The sequence below is a fragment of the Callorhinus ursinus genome, unplaced genomic scaffold (genome assembly GCF_003265705.2).
Source record: "Callorhinus ursinus isolate GAN/ISIS: 27379988/994484 unplaced genomic scaffold, GSC_fseal_2.0 scaffold17, whole genome shotgun sequence".
Lineage (NCBI taxonomy): Eukaryota > Metazoa > Chordata > Mammalia > Carnivora > Otariidae > Callorhinus > Callorhinus ursinus.
The window spans coordinates 17,311,158-17,334,314 of NW_027397079.1; the positions used below are offsets into that span (position 1 = coordinate 17,311,158).

The 23,157-nt window shown below is 39.2% G+C and overlaps 1 long non-coding RNA gene across 1 annotated transcript in view; it reads left to right on the forward strand.

Annotated features, from left to right (window-relative positions):
* Nucleotides 1-2,229: 2,229 nt before the first annotated feature.
* The window catches only part of LOC141374348 (uncharacterized), a 248,275-nt gene continuing 227,347 nt past the window's right edge, over nucleotides 2,230-23,157 (forward strand). The window contains exon 1 of the long non-coding RNA XR_012381133.1: nucleotides 2,230-2,383. This is a non-coding gene — a long non-coding RNA (uncharacterized lncRNA). The remainder of the gene's footprint in view (nucleotides 2,384-23,157) is intronic.

Sequence of the window (23,157 nt, forward strand, 5' to 3'; positions counted from 1 at the left end):
CTATATAATCAAACTACTACTTTGTATTTGGCTTGGTGGATCTATTTTTCAAGTCATTACTTCACTTAGTTGAGGGAAGGATTAATAAAGCTATTTTAGAGTGACATTTCTGCATCATATATATTTCAATGTGTTTGTAGAGTGGCAGCAATCAAGGTAGGACTGTTTTTCCAGACTCAAAAGTTAATTTTTCTTTATGCAGATTCTACTTTGTAAATGAGAAACAAAATGAAAAATCTCAGGTATGCCTGGCAGCTTTAACATTCTGACATCAGGACATGAGTTTAGCAGCATATTGATGGCTGCGCTGGAGGTTATAAAAACTGTGTGGCTCCACTATGACTGAGGTGCTCAATTTGTTCATCCTTCCAATTTATCTGAATTCTGGGCATTTTACACTGATATCTAGGTTTCCAGTCCCCCACTCCCCACCCCGCACTACTCAGGGTATTAAATCCCATGTGAAGGGAATTGTCTCTGCTGTCCTGAGGGACACATTAGAAACAGGTTTCTAAGATGCTGCACGTTACCCACAGGCATTTTTTTTTAAAGATTTTATTTATATATTTGAGAGAGAGAATGAGAGAGAGAGAGAGCACACACATGAGAGGAGGGAGGGTCAGAGGGAGAAGCAGACTCCCCGCCAAGCAGGGAGCCCGATGCGGGACTCGATCCCGGGACTCCAGGATCATGACCTGAGCCGAAGGCAGTCGCTTAACCAACTGAGCCACCCAGGCGCCCAACCACGGGCATTTTACATTAAGCTGCTCTTCTGTCTGTACCCAAGGCATCGACACTGCAGGTATTTCAGGAGATGTATGTTCTCCTCCCTCCTTCCTCCAAATTCCAGCGGCTTCTAGTTCAGTGTTGGGGAATAGTGTATGTGGAAATAAACCAGGAGCTTCTTAAGCAGCCTTTTAAACAATCCCAAGGAAGGGGTGACCATAAGGCTATCCCATCATTAGCACTTCGTTCTGTCCCAAAAGAAATGGACATTCTAGAGTTAAGCGGAGAGCTTGTTAAATGGATAGCCTAAACCTGAGATTCAGTAGGTCCAACGATCAGTGATTCGTATTGTTAATAATATCATTTTGATTAACAGAAATGAGAAAAAGAATACAAATAAGGAATTACAAATGAGGAAATGAATACGGATAGGGAATTACAATCTCTACCTCTTACGCAGTGCCTGCTACGTGCTGCATACTGTTCCGTGTGCTTTACCCCTCCTACCACCTCCTACTCCTTATTACCACCATGTATGAGAAGGTGTTTTTCCAGTACATCATAATGTTGTTTTTACAGGGAAAAAACGAAACATCAGTGGGTACATATCTTCAGCTTAATTCTCCATTGTCCCACTAGATGGCACTTTGATACCTCTTTTTGTTACATTTTAAACCACAGCGTCCAGACAGAATGCACTTAATTTATCTAAACAATTTTATGTAGCTACAATATCTGGAAACATTAAATCAACTGCTTCAATTCAGGTACGCTTGACTTTTCAAATATAATTGTTGCAAATAGTCTCTAGATAGTAGTTTCTCCTTTAAATATGCTCCAGAGTCCCCAGCTTTGGGGACTTGCTTCCCTTTAGTGACTAACTACTGTGAGCTCCCAACACTGGGTGCACAGGGGGTCGAGGTGCACAGCTGTGCCCCTCAGACACCGGTAGGGCTGCAGGTGGACAGCTCTCCTGTGTTTCCCCAAACCATCCCTCTTGTCATTTGCCGTGTTGCTGAGTCACGTGGCTCAGGACTACTTCTGGCCGTGGCTTTGTGGATTCCTTTAAGCCACTGCTATCCTCCCCACACTTTTCTACCACCCCCCCAACCCTCTGGTCACTCCCTGCCTCTCCCCCACACCTGCTTTGCTGAACATGGGAGCAGAAAGCCTTCCCTTGATTACTCAGAATATTAACATCAAGTTGCAAAATGAACACAATCTCTGAATACTAGAGGCTTGATGGTAGAAAAGAAAAAGAAAAAAATACCACCTCCACAAACACATACACGCACGCACGCACACAGAAGGGACGTGGACACAGTCACTCCAAAACTCCACGGGTCAAGGTCGTTCAAGGACGTTTCCCTGGCTGTGTGCGGCAAGGCCCAGCTCAAGCACACTCCAGCCACGGAGCTCGCGGGGACAGAAGCAGGTTTGGTGGGGCAGACGCTCACACGGTTCTGTGACTACAGTAGCCCCTACCATCCGGTTTCAGTTCCCCGGGGTCCGGAAGCAGCTGCCCCTCGTTCTGACTCAGAGTCACAACGTCAACGGCAGCCTCACGCTACGTACGTCACAAAGCGCCGGCGGGTATTTACCTCACTTCCTCCCCTGCGTCTGCATTTCATCACCTCGCAGCATCCCGGGAAGAAGGGTGAGTACCTTGGGGGAATATGTTGAGAGAGAGAGCGCGAGACCACATTCACGTAACTTTTATTTCAGCATATTGTTACAGTTGTTCTTATTAGTTACTGTTAATCTCTGAGTGTGCCTCATTTATAAATTAAACTCCATTACAGGTATGTCCGTGTAGGGAAAAAAACCATGGTAGAGAGAGGGTTTGGTAGTGTGTGTGGTTTCAGGCATCCACTGAAGGTCTGGGAACGTACCCCCATGCATGGCAGTGGGGGAACTTCTCTGTGCCCTAGAAAGCCTCTTAGGGCCAGAATGTTCATCTGTATTTGGTTTGTTCACATCATGTGAACAGAGCAAAGGCCTGACGTATGGATCTTCCCTGACTCGTGAACAGTGTGCAGTACGTTGGCCGGCTGGCTTAGGAGCTTCTAAAAAAAAGAAAAGAAAAAGAAAGGAAAGAAAGAAAAACTGGTGGAAAGACAATGTGGGGAACAAGGATTAAGGATGCCGTTCTTGATAGGGCTCAGTGTGAAATCCTCATAGCTTCCAAAGGCGCCCACCAGAGGGTGCAGTTATCCTAAGAACTGCATACCAACGCCAGGCAACAGTTTGGAGAAGTTGAGAAATTGCTTGCAGCCTTAAAAGAGCATTCCCCCTGAGTCCCACCTTACCCTGTATCCAATCTGTAGCTCTCATGTTTTCAAAAGCGCCCCACTTGAGCAGCCTATAACAAAATTATCACTCAGCGCTACCAACCAGAGATACTCAGGTATTCTGGGAGGTCATGTGGTGCAGAGCCACTGGAAATTTGCAGATACTGTCCATTTTTATCTGGTTCCCAAGAAGCTGGTTGGAGAACTCTGCCGTGCCTGGGCATTGCAGGAATGCACTTGAAATGCTTCCCCAGCTCAGCCATTACAACATTAAGTTAAAATCACCTGTGGAATTTTTTCTTAAAAGCTCCCTTCAGAAAGTGAGTTCAGGTGACGTCCCTCTGGTAAGAGCTGCCTGACGGGCAGATATTTATTTGAGCGCCACATAATTTGGGGGGGGAAATGAAGTCTTAGAAGTCATACTTTATTCAAATGTAGCCCATTAAATTGTCTACCTGAAGAAGAGAGCATAGTCTCTATTAGAATACAGAGCAAACCTCTACACAGAAGTATTACTTTGGAATAAATTTCACTTTAAACGTTTCCTTTTGAACTTAAATAACGATTGCTACAAAGCAGAGGACCCAAAGATGAAAATACCAAAATATTCAAAACTCCCAGAGAAAAACTTAACAAAATTAACTGTCTGACCCATAACCTACTTCGTCCAAGAATAATCATTAAAATTGATTTTGAGACCTGTAACTGTCATATTTGATTATGGAGGGTGGGAGATAGGAAAGAAACTTTTAAAACACAATTGGTAATAATATAAATGAGAAATGTTAAATGTTCTATCAGGAGAACTTATTGAAAATATTTTCATTATATGCTCATACTCTGAATTCTTTCCAGGCATTTTTATATTTCTAGAACCTAAGAAAGATAGAAGGGGAAACTTCAGAGCAATGTTTATTTGAATATAGATAGAAACATCCAACATGAAACACAAGCACATAGAATCCAGATTTGGATTAAAATAAAGAGCTAAATCATTTTATTAGACGTGAATGGATCTAAACTGATTTGATCTCTCCAAAAATGTCAGGTTCTTTTGGTAAATAGCTTCTCATTGGCTAGAGGAAGGTTGGCGGTCTTTCACTCACTCCCTTCCCCCACTCACTGCCTGTAAGATGGTATGTGACAGAGAAAGCAAGTCTTGGACCAAATTCTACCAAACATACAAATATTTATTAGCAGTCATGTACAAAAAGTTATACAACCCCCTATCTTTGTAGTTGTGTGGTATCTTCAGGTTTACTTCGAGGGGGACACAAAATTCTGGTAGGACCAGTCAGCCTTGGGGTGGGGTTCAGTAGACAAATTGAGAATCAGTGGGGCACTAGCTTGACCTTGAAGGTGGGCTGAAGCCACAGGTGTGGGACTTGCAGGCTTCTCATACTCAGGCAAGGGTAGTGGGGCCTGTGCACATGTTTCCAACTAGCCTTCATTCGTTCTAAACAACACAATTGTGCTTCTCTGTTAATTTTGCTAACTACCAAACCCTCTGGTGTGGATTCTGATGGCATCCTTTGAAATACTAAGTAACTGTCTCTGGGTTACTGATTCTTGATGAGTACATCAGATGCTAAGTAAGCACTCCTGGTACTGTTGAGAGTAACCTGTCACACACATACATCACACTGTTAAGGAGGAGACACTTGTCTCCTCCATTTAATCTTTCCTTCCCTTTATCCAGTTTCAGTCTAGGGGTCAAAGTGAGCCCATTAAAACCTACATCTAATCGTCTTACTTTTTTGCTCAGAAACCTCCAGTGGCGGCTCATCAAACTCACAGCAAAGGGCTACCTCATGTAATGGCCTTTCAGATCCTCAACAACACACACCTGGCATACATAGGGGAAAGGCTCAGATATTTTTGTATGAATAGCCAAACAAAAGAACCAATGGATATGGAAGTACTTAAAAAATAAACTACCATACAGGCAACATAATAGAGTTTTTGTTCTATTTCCAGTGGGTTTTTTTAAACCCCTTCCTCTAATACTCTTAATTCTCCAGCTGTGATGTATTTGCAGAATGAAAAGCTGCTCAACTGCCCTAAAGGGACTCCTGAATTAATCTGGAGATAATTTAAATACAGGAAGAACCTTGTTTATTATGAATTTCATTTTTAGCACCAGTGCACCCACAGTGAGACATCATGCCATCAAACAGTTGTTTATTTTTCATTGGCATTCATATCTGGTACTCTGTTTATTATGGCATCACAGATAATCACTATCTGCTGCCTTATAGTCTTTCATTTTTTCCCCCTGAGTTTTGAAGTCCTACTGGCCTGCAAATACTTTAAAGAAGCAAAAAGACCATGCTAAATTTTATGGCACTCAAGGCTGCCAAAATTAAGTTGATGCCCTGAATGAGATTTTACTCATTTGATGGCATCTTTTAAAATTTCTTATTCACTTATTTTTACTTCTCCTGAGAAGTTACTTTTTTAAAGTCAGGCGTTTCCAGTTGTAGTCGCCCGCCCTCTCAGGGTTCTGGTACATTGCAGAGACCAGGATGTGAAGTTTGACTACACAGGGTACGGCACCTGGGTAATGCTCCCACCCTCCCAGAGATGTCCATGTCCTAATCCTCAGAACCTGTGACTTTGTTAACTTACATAGCAAAAGGGACACTGCTGAAGTGATGAAGCATCTTGTGATGGGGGAGGTTATCCTGTATTATCCCAGTGAGCCCAATATAATCACTGGGTCCTTATGAGAAGGAGACAGGAGGACCAGAGCCAGTAATAGAGGTAACCATGGAAGCAAGAGGTTGGTGAGATGTAAGGAAGGGCCACCGGCCAAGGAGTACGGGTCCTCTTAGAAGCTGGAAAGGCCGGAAAGGGGATATTCCCCTCAGAGCCTCCAGAAACACTGCAGCCCTGCCAACACCTTGACTTTAGTCCAGTGAGACTGAATTGAGACTTCTGACCTCCAGAACTGTTAGATGATAAATTTGTGTTGTTTTAAGCTGCCTGAGTTTGTGGTAATTTGTCAGAGCAGCAAGAGGAAATTAATGTTCATGGCTTTAAGAACCTCCCTGCAGGTTGAGATGGTTGCTTTATTGTAGAAGACCACTGAAAGTGCAAATGCATGCATTAAAAAAATGTTTGCTTTATGGGGGCATGTTTCTGTTGCTGCTGAAAGTCTGCCCTGAATGCAAACTCCTATTATTCAAGGACACCATCTGTATTAGTAGATTTTTTTCCTTAAGTGTCCCAAGAATAATGATCTTGTCAGAATTGTGTGAGGCTCCACTGTGTGCAGGATAAGCAAAGGGAGATGGTGAGGAGGCTGAAGCCCCAGTCTGAACTGTTCTATGGTCAACTGACAGAGGAAAGGTCAGCCATGTTGGCGGTCCATTGCTCTGTTCCACACACTTAATAGCATTATTAATGCACCCAGGGGAGTGCAGAACTGATTTTGTTCGACTGTGGGAAGACAAAGTTGGGAACACAGTGCTGGCCCAGACAGATTTGGCTTTGATCTCTGTTTCCCACATTCATGAATGTACAGCTTCTGATGAAAACTAACTTCTTTCAAATAAAGCCTCTTACTTCCCTTCAAGTAAGAAAAATATGGTGGACGTTTAGTAATACAAAACTGTAAATTTCTCTGAGGTAGCTAGGAAATCTGGGCTAAGATAGCCTACCTTACCTACACTTTGTGTGGCCACCCCACTCCTGATATTTTCTGTACTCTCAGTTGAATAAATTGTAGTCTTACAAGGTGCAAGTCCATTCCCTGGAATCAGAGACCTGAGCTTCTTTACACATCTCATTGATCAGCAAGGTCTTGGCTTTTAATTTCAGGACCTCTTCTCTGCTGCCAGGCAATGCCCACCCACCACCACCTCTTTCCTGCCTGAACTAATAGGAGTCTCCGAATGGGGATCCTTACCATCTCTTTTTGCTTTCTTAAATTCATTCTCTGCAAGTAAGCAAATTTTTCAATATAGGAAGCAGGTTATTGGGCGTCTGGGTGGCTCAGTTGGTTGGGCGGCTGCCTTTGGCTCAGGTCATGATCCTGGAGTCCCGGGATCGAGTCCCGCTTCGGGCTCCCTGCTTGGCGGGGAGTCTGCTTCTCCCTCGGACCCTGCCCCCTCTCATGTGCTCTCTCTCCATCTCATTCTCTCTCTCAAATAAATAAATAAAATCTTTTAAAAAGAAAAGGTTGTTGGACTTCTAGATCATCTCTTTCTAAAGTCTTTGATTTTTATTTAATTCCGACTCCTTACCTGACTTCTAATCCCTGACATATCTGGCTCCTGCACCTCTGACTAACCTCCTTACCCGTCATTCCCCATCCTTGTCCCCATCCTCCATCAGCGCACTTTGCTGAGGCCCTGGGTGCTGGCTTCTCTCTCTGGAAGGTACCATTCTCCGCTTTCACTTGAGTGGATCTTATTATTTTAAGTCTCAGCTCAAATGCCACATCTGGTAGGGAAGTCTTGCTCATCCCCACAAACTAAACCCTGACACGAATCCTCCCTGACACAATAACTTTATGACTTTATCACACTAAAATATATCTTACATGTTTTTTTTCTATTTTCTATCCTAGACATTCTACTTCTAAAATATAGTTGATTTTCAATAGCTATTTGTTGAGTGAATGAATACATGAATGAGTTAATGAATATCAGAAAGCCAATTGCTTCTTGGGGGTTTATCATAAACATGCATTTAAAACCAGAGCAACATAACATTTTAATTCACAATGCTTTTCTGTTGTCCATGCTTGTTACTGGAAATTCAAGTTTCTGTGTAATTTTCCCTAATAGAACGTAATTGCCCTGAAAGATCCGTCCCCTGGAACAGACATTGTCATAAATGAAAGCATTACTGTTAACATGGCAAACAAACAACTGAATAGATTCTTCTGTTCTCTAAAAGGGACCCTATCAAAGGTCAACCAAATGTGGAGATTTACTTAGATTCTTTAATAAGTTGCTGTTTAAAGCTTGGAGTGGGTCTGAAATATATTTTGAAACAGAATAGAGCAATACCTTCTCTGCAGCCCAGGCCATGCTCATCACCCAAGACAATCTCTGTAGCTCTAGAAAGAGGTTGCATTCATTTCAGGAGCCTCATTAGCTTATCTGCATTGTTTTAGGGCTGAGTCCTCTCCTGTCAAGTAGAGGGGGAAAGGCTGGTGTGGTTTGAAAGCATAAGATTCTTTGCCTGGGTGGTAACAAAATGTCTGGAAAAAATGGACAATTGCATTTGGAGGCATCGGTATTTTTTCCCTGCATGGTAGGTTTTGTTTTTGAGTTAACATTTGAGCTGAAGCTCCTAAATTGACTTTCAGATTCATTGCCAGCACTCCCCACAACTCCTGTAGAACACCCTGGCTGATTCCACCATCCATGAAATGCTCATGGCTTAAAGGCTACTTTGTAGTGCACACGTGAGCTTCTGTTCAGTTGAATGCCCGCTTCTGAACTGGCTGTTTGCATGTCCAGATCACTTTTAATTGTTATTGTAAAGAAGTAATTTACTTGTAATTACATAAGCCCCAACCTGAAAGAGTTCCCGTGACCAAAGCTGGAACAATTTCAGTAACGAAATGAATAATGTAGTATTGGATTATATACCAAAGGAAAAAAATATACTCATGAGTTTAGACTGATTAAAAAAAAATTATTGAATAAATACAAAAATGAGAGAGAAGAGAGAAATTTCCTACACAGAAGAATTCCAAAAAAGTTATGGAGTTATTCCTCCTGTCACAGAAATGGGGGTTAATTTTCTCCCTGTTTCTTCTGATGGGTAGAGGATGGAAAGGGATGAAAAGGTAATTTTACAGTGTGAAACCAGCTAGTTCAGTGAATGAGGTTAACATCATCAGTGATCGTATGTATTCTTTTCTAAAAAAAGATTTAGTGAGCTATAATTCACAAAATCCAAAATACACGTATTTTGAAGTATACAGTTCCCTGATGATTAGTATATCCACAGAATAGTGCAACTGTCAGTCTAATTTCAGATCATCTTCATCACTCTCAGAAAGAAACCTCATACCTATTAGCAGCCATTTACCATCCCATCTCTGCTCTCCCTCCCCCTTACCCCAGCCCTAAGCAACCACTAAACTTCTTTCAGTCCCTATAGGTTTGCCTGTTCTGGACATTTCATGTAAATGGAGCCATACAATATGTCATTTTCTTGTGTCTGGCCTCATTCACTTAACACAGCGTTTTCAAGGTTCATTGACATTGTAGCATGTATCAGTACTTCATTATTTTTTATGGCTAAATAGCCCATTGTATAGATGTTCATGGTGCTTATCCACTCATCAGTAGATGAACATTTGGATTGCTTCCACATTTTAACTATCATGAATAAAGCTGCTCGTAATATTCAGGTACGAGATTTTGTGTTGACCTATGTTTCCCTTTCTCTTGGTTATATACCTAGAAGCAGAATTTCTGGGTTATATGGTAACACTATGTTTAACTTTTTGAAGGACTCACAGACTTTTAAATTACAATATAATTGACATGTAACATATTAGTTTCCGGTATACAATGTAACAATTTGATATTTGTATACATTGTGAAATGATCACAATAGATCTAGTTAACATCCATCGCCACAGGTAGCTACAATTGTTTTTTCTTGTGATAAGAACTCTTAAGATCTCTCAGCAACTTACAAATAAACAATATGGTGTTAATTAACTATAGTCACACGCTGTACATTGCATCTCCATGACTTATGTATTTTATAATGGGGAAGTTTATACCTTTTGACCTCCTTCACCCATTTTGCCTACCTCCCATCCCCTAACCTCCAGTTTGTTCTCTGGCAACCACCAGTCTGTTCTCTATATCTATGAGTTCAGTTTTTTGTTTTGGGGGCTTTTCTTTTTGGATTCCATAAGGAAGGGAGATCATACAGTATTTGTCTTTCTCTATCTTACTTCATTTAGTATAATGCCTTCAGGGTCCACCCATGTTGTTGTAACTGGCGGGAGTTCATTTTTATGGCTGAACAATATTCCATTGTGTATATACACCACATTTTCTTTGCCCATTCATCTGTCAGTGGACACCTAGCTTGCTTCCATACTTGGCTATTGTAAATAAATAATGCAATAAACATGCAATTAACATGGGAGTACAGGTATCTTTTTGAATTAGTGTCTTTGTTTCCTTTGAATATCCAGAAGTGGAATTGTTGGATCATATGATAATTCTTTTAATTTTTTTTTTTTTTAGAAACCTCAATACTGTTTTCCACCAATTTACATTCCTACCAACAGTGCACAAGAGTTCCCTTTTCTCCATATTTCCACCAACACTTGTTATTTCTTGTCTTTTTTTTTTCTCTAGAGACAGGGAGAGAGAGAAACAGACTCCCCACTTAGCAGAGAGCCCGATGGAGGGCTTGATCCTGGGACCCCGGGATCATGACCTGAGCTGAAGGCAGATGCTCAACTGACTGAGCCACCCAGGCACCCCTGTTGTCTTTTTGATAATACCCATTCTAATAGGTGTGAAGTAATATCTCATTGTGATTTTGATTTGCATTTCCCTGATGATTAGTGATATTGAGCATCTTTTCATGTACCTTTTGGCCATCTGTATGTCTTCTCTAGAAAAATACCAATTCAGATCCTCTGCCCATTTTAAAATCAAATTTTCTTCTATTGAATTGTAGGAGTTCTTTATATATTTTGGATATTAACCCCCTCATCAGTTACATGATTTGCAAATATTTTCTCCCATTGGAAAGGTTACCTTTTCATTTTATTTCATTTTACTGATGACTTTTTTGCTGTGCAAAAGCTTTAGTTTGGTGTAATCCCACTTATTTTGGCTTTTGTTGCCTTTGCTTTTGGAGTCAAATCCAAAAAATCATCACCAAGAATGATATCAAGGAGCTTACTGCCTATGTTTTCTTTTAATTGCTTTATGCATTTAGGTTTTGCATTTAAGTCTTTAATCTATTTTGAGTTGATTTTTGTGTATGGCATAAGTTAGGGGTCCAGTTTTATTCCTTTGCATGTGGCTGTCCAATTTTCTCAACACCATTTATTGAGGAGGCTATATTGCCCTATCGTGTGTTCTTGGCTCCTTTGTTATAAATTAATTGACTTTATATGTGGGTTTATTTTGGGGCTTTCTGTTCTGTTCCCTTCATCTATGTGTCTGTTTTTGTGCCAATACCATACTGTTTTTGATTACTATAGGTTTGTAATATAGTTTGAAATTAAGAAGCACGACGCTCCTAGCTTTGTTCTCAGGATTGCTTTGCCTATTTTAGGATTGTTTTATTTCTGTTAAAAATGCCATTGGAATTTTGATAGAGATTGTGCTGAATCTGTAGCTTACTTTGGGTTTTGTCAAAGTTTTAAAATTACTAATTTAATGTCTTGATTTATGATAGGTCTATTCAAATTATCCATTTCTTCTTGAGTCAATTTCAATACTTTATATATTTCTAGGAATTTGTCCATATCTTCTCTGTTAGTTGCATAGAGTTCATAGTATTCCATTATAACCTTTTTTTTTTTTTTGGTCTGTAAGATTAGTAGTGATGTTTCCTCTCTCAGTCCTGATTTTAATCATTTGAGTTTCTCTTTTTCTTGTCTCACTAATGGTTTGTTTTACTGATATTTTCAAATAAATGACATGTTTTCAATAACTTATACTTTTGTTTTTCTCTTCTCTTTCATTTATTTCTGCTCTAGTTTTATTATTTCCTTCCTGTTGCTTGGCTTTTGCTTAGCTTGTTCTCTAAAATGCAGTGGGCATACAAGCAATGTTTTATTTGGTTTCCCTTTTAACAGACCTTTTGACTATCCAACTACCAGTTCCAATGGCATATGAAGGAGGACTCCTGAAACACTGCCATCTACTGTTTTAAAAATTATCGTATGGTTTCACTTATTTGTGGAACATAAGGAATATCATGGAGGACATTAGGAGAAGGAAGGGGAAAACGAAGGGGAGATGTCAGAGGGGGAGATGAACCGTGAAAGACTATGGACTCCGGGAATCAAACTGAAGATTCTAGAGGGGGCAGGGGATGGGTTAGCCTGGTGATGGGTATTAAGGAGGGCACGTATTGCATGGAGCACTGGCTGTTATATGCAAACAATGAATCATGGAACACTACATCAAAAACTAATGATTGGTGACTAACATAAAAAATAATTAAAAATTGTTTGCTTACTTTTCCTCTTAATGTACTTGAATATCTTTTGGGGGGATTTTGTTCTATGTGATAACTAAGATTCTGGAGCAAAATTTTAAAGAGATTTCACTAGATCTGTATTGACATCTCTGAATCCCCATCCCATCTCTGTATGCCAATTTTTAATTGAAAAATAGAATTTAACTGAAAATAGAAAAAATTGAATTTAATTGGAAATCAAATATCAAGTACTTATATAGTACTAACAGTGTACTAGGCACTTACTATATGAGGTAGGTACTACTATTCTAATTTTGCAGGTCAGAAAACTGAGGCAAAGAGAGATTAAGTATCCGAAGAGCTAGTAAGAGGTAGACTAGAAAATCAAATCCATAGTGTCTGGCTCATGAACCTATGCTTTTCTCCACTACACGAGGCATTCCTGTTTTTATAAATAAAGTTGTACTGGAACACCAAACCACTCATTTACAAATTGTCTATTTTTGCACTATAATGTCAGAGTTGAGTAGTTGCAACAGAGACCCTATAGCTCCTAAAACCTAAAATATTTAGTATCTGGCCCTTTACGCTTTTGCTGATCTCTGCACTATGCTATTACTGACTCTGAGCATAATAATACCTACATTGTGATTATTATGAGAAATAAGTAATATAAGTAAGTCACTAGAGAGTATCCAGTATACACATAGATACTCAGTGAGTGGTTACATTTATTGTTTTGCAGGGTTACATTGTAAACTAAAAGTAAGTTCCTTAGCAGTCTGCCTATCAGTAATTGTATCCTAAATTATTTATTTTGATCTTAGAGATCAGGTTACACCCATTAGTCTGTTTTCCTTTCTCCTTTGGGCTTCACGGAGCACTATTCACTTCTTTCCATTACTCTAATATGCAAGGAATGTCCATAGAAGCAATAGGTGTTTATCATGGAAAAGAGGCTGTGTTCCTTTGCTTGCAGGGGATGATGCAGTGATCCACACAGAAGGAAGGAAAGGCTGATTTCCAGAGAGCAAGACTCTGGTTTTTGGCATTGTCAGTGACCTGATCAGGGGAGATGACACTGCATTCCTGTCCCAACAGAGGAGAGAAAAAATCCAATTTAAAACCAGTTCTAACTAGATTTTGCTGCAAAAGAGAAAATGATATTGAACTAAATAATTCAAACTTTTATTCAGGCCTAGAGGGAATGTGTGGGACACTCACTGTCTGCTGGCAAGAGCCTGGTGGTAAGATTTCAGCTGCTTGCTTCCAGCCTCCCACCTGGCCTCCCTAGAAAACTGCCCCAAACTGCAGATTCTTCCCCCACCCCCACCCACCCAGAGCTCACCTGCTGGAACAGAGGGGCTAATTTGTGAAGACAAAGATCCTCTTCCCATTCCCTCACTTTTGGCCCATCAGAAACAGAACATTCTCAATACTGCTTGTGATGGAATAAAACTGCTTTCTCTCCTACTGGAAAAAATGATTGTCCAACTCAGGTGAAGTGGGTCAGAGGAGCACAGGAGGAACTTTCTTTGCAGGGGTAATAAGCTTTCCATTTGTTTTCCAGCATAGAGTTTTCTCTAGTTTCTCCCATTCAGCTTGCCCTGCTCTTCCCTGCCCTGTGCTGTACACAGCAGTGCCTTTCCCCCTCCAGTGTTGCCAGTAGGTCCTGCCCAGACTGCAGTCACACAGTCTCTCTCCAAATGGCCTGGGAGTCCATGTAGGTTGTCAGCCACATCCTGCTCCCAATAATTGGTCTAATGCCAAGGTGAAAATTACTTTATTAGTCTGCTCTTTAATTTTCAGTGTATTTTTACTCCTATTTGATACCTGTTATGTGCAGAGTACATAGCTAAGTGCCAAAAGGAAAATAATGAATGGAAGAACAACTCCCCTTAAGCTATAGCCAATCAAATAATTTCCTTGCTTTGCTTCCATGTCTGCTTTGTAAAAACCTTTTTCTGTTGGTAGAGTGCTCCTAACCACTCTCAGGTGCTGTCCAATTGGAATTAATGTTTGTGCAAATAAATTCATAAATTTTAGCATGCCTCAGTTTATCTGCTAACAGTTTGTTAAGGTTTGTTCTTTGTGATATTAAGTTCTGTAGTATTTGGCAAACTTAGTGTCCTGCATTTGCTATTGCAAGATCGTACAGAATAATTTCACTGGCAAAATATCCTTATGCTTCTCTTATTTAATACCACCCCCCTCTTCCCCGAACCCCTGGCAACCACTGATCTGTTCACTGTCTCCATAATTTTGACTTTTCCAGAAAGTCACATAGTTGGAATCATGTAGTATGTAGCCTTCACAGACTGACTTCTTTCACTTAGCAATATTTAAGATTTATCTATGTCTTTCTGTGGTTTAATTGTTCATTCTTTTTGATTACTAAGTGATATTCCATGATAGATTTATCAGTTTGTTTATCCATTCATCTATTGAAGGACATCTTGGTTACTTCTAATTTTTTGGTGATTTTGAGTTAAGCTGCTGTAAACATCTGCATGCAAGTTTTTCTGTAGACTGTTTTCAAATCATTTGGGTAAATACCTAGGAGCAAGATTGCTGGATCACATGGTATGACTGTGTTCTGCTTTGTGAAAAATACTAGCTTGTATTCCTAAGGGGCCATACAACTTGTTTTTTTGTCAGTAATGACTGGGAGTTCCTGTTGCTTCACATCCTCACCAGCAATTGGTATTATCAGTTTTTTAAATTTTTAGCTATTCTAATAGGTACAGTGGTATTTTTAATTTAAATACTTTTTAATTTACACCTCCCACACACAACTTACGATGTTGAGGATCTTTTCATATGCTTATTTGCTGATGAGGTGTCTATTCAGTTCTTGCCGCTTGATAAAAATTGGGTCCTTTGTTGAGTTTTTAGAGATCCTTGTATATTTTAAATTCAAGTCCTTTATCAGATATGTGTGCTGCAAAGATTTTCTCCCTGTCTGTGGCTTGTCTTTTCGTTCTTTTAACAGTGTCTTTTGCAAAACAGAAGTTTTTACTTTTAATAAAGTCCAATTTACTAATTTTCTGTTTCATGGATTGTGCTATGGTGTTCTATCTAAAATCTCATCACACCACCCAAGGTTATTTTCTATTTTCTTCTGGAAGTTTTATAATTTTACGATCAGGTGTATGACGCACTTTGAGTTAATTTTTGTGAAAGATAGAGAAGGTCTATGTCTAGGTTCATTGTTTTTACCACATGAATGTCCAATTGTTCTAATGCCATTTGTTGAAAAGACTTCTTTCTCCAGCAGATTGCCTTTGTGCCTTTTTCAAAAATCAGTTGGCTATATTTGTATGGATCCATTTCTGGGTTCTCCATTCTTTTTCATTGATCTCTGGGTCTATTCTGTTGCCATTGCCATGTGCCTTGATGAGTGTACCTTTATTGAAATCAGTTAATGTGTCTTCCAACTTTGTTGGTCTTCAGCAGGATTGTGTTGTCTATTATTGTGATTATGGCCTTGTGATGAACCTGCTGCTATACTAAAGGCGTTTTGCCTTTCCATATAAGGCAAAAGATTTGTCGATATATATAAAATAGCTTGGAGAATGAATTTTTATAAACTAATACCAGCGAAGAAATTATAAAGGATATGGGGAAAAGTAGGAGTGAAAATTCTGGGAATCATGTATACTAATAGAAAGTAAAAATTTTTAAAAATCCTCAAGCCTCTAATTTCCTTGATTGTAGATGATTGAAGCACAGCAGTTGTCCTTTACAATTAGAGCAAAGGGTTCAGTTCAAGTTCCTACATAGTTTTTTCTTCCCTTCACCCTTCCCATGGTAAATACACTTAATAGGAGATCTACCCTCTCAAGCAATTTTTAAGCACATAATACAGTATTGTTAACTATAGATACAATGTTGTACAGCAGGTCTCTGGAATTTACTCATCTTTTATAAAAGAAAACAACAGATACAGAGATTGAAACTGAAGCTGAACCACTACAACATTACTAATGCAGATGAAAAAGAGATTTTGTGTGTCTGGGAGCACAAGACTATCCATACACCTGGGCATATTTGAGGAATGCCAGAAATGTCCTGTCTCCTCAAATGTCCTTCTCAAAGTTATCACCCTGGCTCCTTCTCTGTTGGGACAAGTTTGGGTGGCATGGTACTGCACAACCAGAGGACACCACGAAGACTTGGGTACCTGTGGGAAGAAGTAAGAAGGAAAAGGACACTGAAAAATGCATTTGAAAAGGAAGCAAAAGCTAATAGTAATTTGTCTCAGGCTAGTTTTGTAGGAGTGAAAGCCCAAGCAGTTGTTTATAGTAATATAAATCTTAAACAATTGAAGGTTAGAATAATAGTTTTAGGTAGCCAAAAAATGAGGATTCTGACCTTTTTGTTAGTATTACATTATATTTTTTTACATGAAAGCACATAGGTAAAGGGCTGTGGCAACTACAGCTTCCACTGATTGCAACCCTCTTGTCATCCAGTCCCTCCTGCTCTGTGCCATGATCTGATCCAGAGGTGTCCTGTGCTTGGCCCCATGTTGCAAAGTGCTCATATCTGGAGAGCCCAGTACCTCTCTAGGCCTGCCTTTTGTATGCTTCTAACCTTATAAGTAGAAGAATAAATAAAGTAAAACTTTAACCCTCAGACTGCTAAAAACAAACAAACAAACAAAAAACCCCACCTACTTAGGTAATTTGCCTAGGAGAACTCAGTCAATAAAAAACAGAGCTGGGTAGCCAACTTGCTCTGATTCCATCAACCATATTCTCAACTGCTGGGTCCATGGTGACTGCTTTTGCTGACTTTGGAGGGATCTATAGCCAATCTGCTAAATTTTAATTGTATTTTATGGATGAAGAGTCAAGTTTGAGAGTGTGCTGAACAGAATTTTTTTCACATAACATTTGGTACTATGAGTTGCAAATATGTAGAGACTGAACTGATAACAAGGGAGTTTCACTTGGCAAAAATCAGGAGTGTGAACATGAAATGAAGCCTGTGTCAGGGCTCACCTCATGATCAGGAAGGCTTGCCTTGTTCATCCTGTATCTGCCTCCTCTCCATCTGGGTGACTCCCATCCCCCACTCTCTTGCAGTGGGGAAGAATGGGTAGCACCAGAAATAACGTGTATCACTTATACGCAGGAGCATTTATTGTTGGTATAAGACTGTCTAGAATTTTGTCTCCTGTTATGGAATTGTGGAAGCTTGAATTGGTATGGAGGAGTCACACTGGATGTTACATGGGAGCCAGTGGGCTAGAGTGTTGGCCACACTCACAAGGGATTTTGCAGAAATGAGAAACTCTTTTGTTTTAAGCCATGGAGATTTAGGGGTTGCTTGTTAATGTGGCATAACCTAGCCTGGCTAATGGATTCTCCATTTGCCTATCCTCTTGTTTCAATGCCAAGTCACACTACTACTATGTGTACTCTCTTAAAACCCATACTGACAATTTATCCTAGATTATTTTTTTAAATGATTCAGATTTCATTGGAAAGGCTGGTATTCTTTCTTTTATTCTAGAAGTTGAAAGTTCTCAGTAGAAGAAAGCACCAGCCATAATTTTCAAGGTGTTCTTATTATTTAATGTGAAAGAGTTAGGTTTTCACACTATGCCTACTGCAGTGAAGAGTTTGGAAATGGATTCTGTCACCTCTGGTTATTGAGTACTTGGACTTAAAGTCAAGTATTTCCTGGCACTTCAGAAGTAATTCGTACTTTATCTTCAAGTATCAAAAATGGGAAAGAGGAAAGTGTTACTTGAGCTTATCTACTGTAACAAAATTAGTGATACTTAGCTTTCCTTTTTTACCTCATTTTGGGGCAGCAGGGATTCAAGCTATAATACCAGTGATGCCTTATTATGGGGCTTATTGGCAAGGAGAGAAGCTTAATGCTATTCATTGAATTCTTGCGCTGAATTTGGGTGGGGGTGTCACTCAACTACTGTAATAGTGATGAAGGTCAAATTTTAGTAAGTCATAAATATTCTAGTAAAATAGATATATATATACATATATATCTCAGAGCCATTGAAATTTTTTTTGGAGATTTTATTTTTGAGCAATCTTTATACCCACTGTGGGGCTCAAATTTATAACTCCAAGATCAAGAGTTGCATGTTCTATTTCCTCAGCCAGCCAGGCATCCCCACAGAGCCATTTTAGTGAAAATGAAATTATAGATTTGACTTTCAATGAAAGCAACATTATTAACTGAGAATAAACTTGGTTTGATGAATTTTCTAAAATATGTCATGATTTTTATATTTACTGCCTTTTATTTTTAATAATTATGTGTTAAAAACCCTTATCCTACTTTTTTACACAAATAATTTGCAAATTGATCAAAAAGGGGACTATTAGAAAACATTTTTCAGGAGATAAGAGAATCTCAAAATAATAAAGGCAATAATAGAAAAGTTGAAAGGGGTAGTTACTTTTCTGGAGAAAGGACAGGCCACAGATTCACAGTGTTTGAAAGAGTAACCATTGCATGAATGTGTTATCTTCTCTTTCTCCCTTTCTGAATTGAAGGGAGGAAAAGCTAGGAGGAGAGACACCAGAGAAAATTAATATGTGTCTGAGTCTCTCAGAGGAGTGGTCTTTGGTAGTTAAGGTGAATACAGTTTGAATAGTTGGAAACTTTATAGCAGACTCCCAAGGAAGTGTGGATGCCATCCAATCTGGGATTAAGTTGAAATTATAGATATTGATATAGATAGAATTAGATGATGTTATATATATACACAGTGATATGTATAATAATTACATATTAAACTTGTTACTGTATGTATTAGATTAAAATTAAATTACACATATCTATATTTACATATATAATACACACATATATATATGCACATATATATATGTGAGGCAATGAGCATTTTAAATATATAGGTGGAAGGAAAGGAAAAATGAATCATGGAAGGAAGGAGAGGGAAGGAGGGAAGAGAAAAGAGAATAATATTAGATAAATACTGAAACAAAATGCAACAAAATACTAACATATTTTTGATAAATGGTGAAATTATAGACATGATTTCTTTTAAAAATACTTCAAAGAGAATGTTTGATAATTCTGTATTGTTTCATTAATAAAAAAAATAGCAATGAAGGCAAATGAAAAGAGAGAATGTGAAAGGTGTCAAGTTTACCTAAGCATACTTTAAACATCTATTTCATTTAAAAACGGGCCTATTTCATTGAGAAACTACTTGTATTTTAAAAACTGTACACTGGACTTCTGGCTTCCAGTCCAGCATGTAAGAAGCTTGAAGTGTTGGGGAAACTGGATATTCATGTGCAAAAGAGTGAAATCCCTGTCTTAACACCACTCACAAAAATTAGCTTGAAATGGATTAAAGACTTAGATGTAAGGCTTTTGAAACCATAAAACTCTTAGAAGAACACAGGAAAAAAGGCTTCTTAACATTGCTCTTGGCAGTGATTTTTTGGATAGGACAGGAAACAAAAGCAAAAGTAAACAAATGGGACTGTGTCAAGTTGAAAACTTCTGCTCAGCAAAAGAAACAATGAACAAAATGAAAAGGCAATTTATGGATTAGAGGAAAGCTTTTCAAATATATATATCTGATAAGGGGGTTAGTACTGAAAATATACAAGGAAGTCACACAGTTCAGAAGCAAAAACCCATAAAATCCTAGTTAGCAATGGGCAAAAGACCCAAACAGATACTTTTTTCCAAAGAAGACAAACAAATAGCAACAAATACATGAAAAGGTGTTCAACATCACTTAACAGGGAAATGCAAATCAAAACCACAGATATCCCTCCCACTTGTCAGAATGTCTATTATAAAAAAAGACAAGAAATAACAAGTGTGGGTGAGAATATGAAGAAAAGGGAACCCTTGTGCACAGTTGGGGAGAATGCAAATTGGTGCAGCCATTGTGGAAAACAGTATGGAGGTTGCTCAAAAAGTTAAAAACAGAATTGCTATATGATCCAGCAATCCCACTTCTGGCTGTGTATCTGAAGGAAATAAAATCACTATCTTGAAGAGCTCTCTGTACCCCCATGTTTATTGCAGCATTATTCATAATAGCCAGGATATGAAACAATCCAAGTGTCCATTGAGAGATCAATGGCTAAGGAGAAAATATGGCTAAATAATATTCTATTGTGTATATATAAAAAAGGAAAAATCTATCATTTACAGCAACATGGATGAACCTTGAGGGTGTTATGCTAAGTGAAATAAATCAAGACAGAGAAAGACAATTGCTGAATAATCTCACTTATATGTGGAATCTAGAAGGGCCAAACTGATAGGAACAGCATAGAATGAGACTGAAGGGAGGGTGAAATGAGATGCTGGTCAAAGGATACAAACTTTAGTTATAAAATACTAAGTAAATTCTGGGGACCCAATGTACAGCATGGCAACTATAGTGAACAATGCTGTATAGTATAATTGAAAGTTGCTGATGTAGGTCTTTTTTTAAAATTTTTTTATTGTTATGTTAATCACCATACATTACATCATTAGTTTTTGATGTAATGTTCCATGATTCATTGTTTGTGCATAACACCCAGGGCTCCACGCAGAACATGCCCTCTTTAATACCCATCACCAGGCTAACCCGTCCTCCCACCCCCCTCCCCTCCAGAACCCTCAGTTTGTTTTTCAGAGTCCGTCGTCTCTCATGGTTCGTCTCCCCCTCCGATTTACTCCCCTTCATTCTTCCCCTCCTGCTATCTTCTTTGTTTTTTCTTTTTTCTTAACATATATTGCATTCTTTGTTTCAGAGGTACAGATCTGTGATTCAACAGTCTTGCACAATTCACAGCACTCACCATAGCACATACCCTCCCCAATGTCTATCACCCAGCCACCCCATCCCTCCCACCCCGCACCACTCCAGCAACCCTCAGTTTGTTTCCTGAGATTAAGAATTCCTCGTATCAGTGAGGTCATATGATACATGTCTTTCTCTGATTGACTTATTTCACTCAGCATAACACCCTTCAGTTCCATCCATGTCATTGCAAATGGCAAGATCTCATTCCTTTTGATGGCTGCATAATATTCCATTGTGTATATATACCCATCTTCTTTATCCATTCATCTGTTGATGGACATCTTGGCTCTTTCCACAGTTTGGCTATTGTGGACATTGCTGCTATAAACATTGGGGTGCACGTACCCCTTCGGATCCCTACGTTTGTATCTTTGTGGTAAATACCCAGTACTGCAATTGCTGGATCATGTGGTAGCTCTATTTTCAACTGTTTGAGGAACCTCCATCCTGTTTTCCAGAGTGGCTGCAACAGCTAGCATTCCCACCAACAGTGTAGGAGGGTTCCCCTTTCTCCGCATCCCCACCAACATCTGTCGTTCCCTGACTTGTTAATTTTAGCCATTCTGACTGGTGTGAGGTGGTATCTCATTGAGGTTTTGATTTGGATTTCCCTGATGCCCAGCGATGTTGAGCACTTTTTCATGTGTCTGTTGGCCATTTGGATGTCTTCTTTGGAAAAATGTCTGTTCATGTCTTCTGCCCATTTCTTGATTGGATTATTTGTTCTTTGGGTGTTGAGTTTGATAAGTTCTTTATAGATTTTGGATAGTAGCCCTTTATCTCATATGTCATTTGCAAATATTTTCTCCCATTCTGTCGGTTGTCTTTTGGTTTTGTGGACTGTTTCTTTTGCTGTGCAAAAGCTTTTTATCTTGATGAAACCCCAATAGTTCATTTTTCCCCTTGCTTCCCTTGCCTTTGGCGATGTTTCTAGAAAGAAGTTGCTGCGGCTAAGGTCGAAAAGGTTGCTACCTGTGTTCTCTAGGATTTTGATGGATTCCTGTCTCACGTTTAGGTCTTTCAACCATTTGGAGTCTATTTTTGTGTGTGGTGTAAGGAAATGGTCCAGTTTCATTCTTCTGCATGTGGCTGTCCAATTTTCCCAACACCATTTGTTGAAGAGACTGTCTTTTTTCCATTGGACATTCTTTCCTGCTTTGTCAAAGATGAGTTGACCATAGAGTTGAGGGTCCATTTCTGGGCTCTCTATTCTGTTCCATTGATCTATGTGTCTGTTTTTGTGCCAGTACCATACTGTCTTGATGATGACAGCTTTGTAATAGAGCTGGAAGTCCGGAATTGTGGTGCCGCCAGCTTTGCTTTTCTTTTTCAACATTCCTCTGGCTATTCGGGGTCTCTTCTGGTTCCATACAAATTTTAGGATTATTTGTTCCATTTATTTGAAAAAAGTGGTTGGTATTTTGATGGGGATTGCACTGAATGTGTAGATTGCTCTGGGTAGCTTTGACATCTTCACAATGTTCTTCCAATCCATGAGCATGGAACGTTTTCCCATTTCTTTGTGTCTTCCTCCCTTTCTTTCATGAGTATTTTATAGTTTTCTGAGTACAGATCCTTTGCCTCTTTTGTTAAATTTATTCCTAGGTATCTTATGGTTTTGGGTGCAGTTGTAAATGGGATCGACTCCTTCATTTGTCTCTCTTCTGTCCTGTTGTTGGTGTATAGGAATGCCACTGATTTCTGTGCATTGATATTGTATCCTGCCACTTTACTGAATTCCTGTATGAGTTCTAGCAGTTTTGGGGTGGAGTCTTTTGGGTTTTCCACATAAAGTATCATATCATCTGCAAAGAGTGAGAGTTTGACTTCCTCTTTGCCGATTTGGATGCCTTTGATTTCTTTTTGTTGTCTGATTGCTGTGGCTAGGACTTCTAATACTATGTTGAATAGCAGTGGTGAGAGTGGACATCCCTGCCGTGTTCCTGACCTTAGGGGAAAAGCTCTCAGCTTTTCCCCATTGAGAATGATATTCGCTGTAGGTTTTTCATAGATGGCTTTTATGATATTGAGGTGTGTACTCTCTATCCCTATACTCTGAAGAGTTTTGATCAAGAAAGGATGCTGTACTTTGTCAAATGCTTTTTCTGCATGTACTGAGAGGATCATAGAATTCTTGTTCTTTCTTTTGTTAATGTATTGTATCAT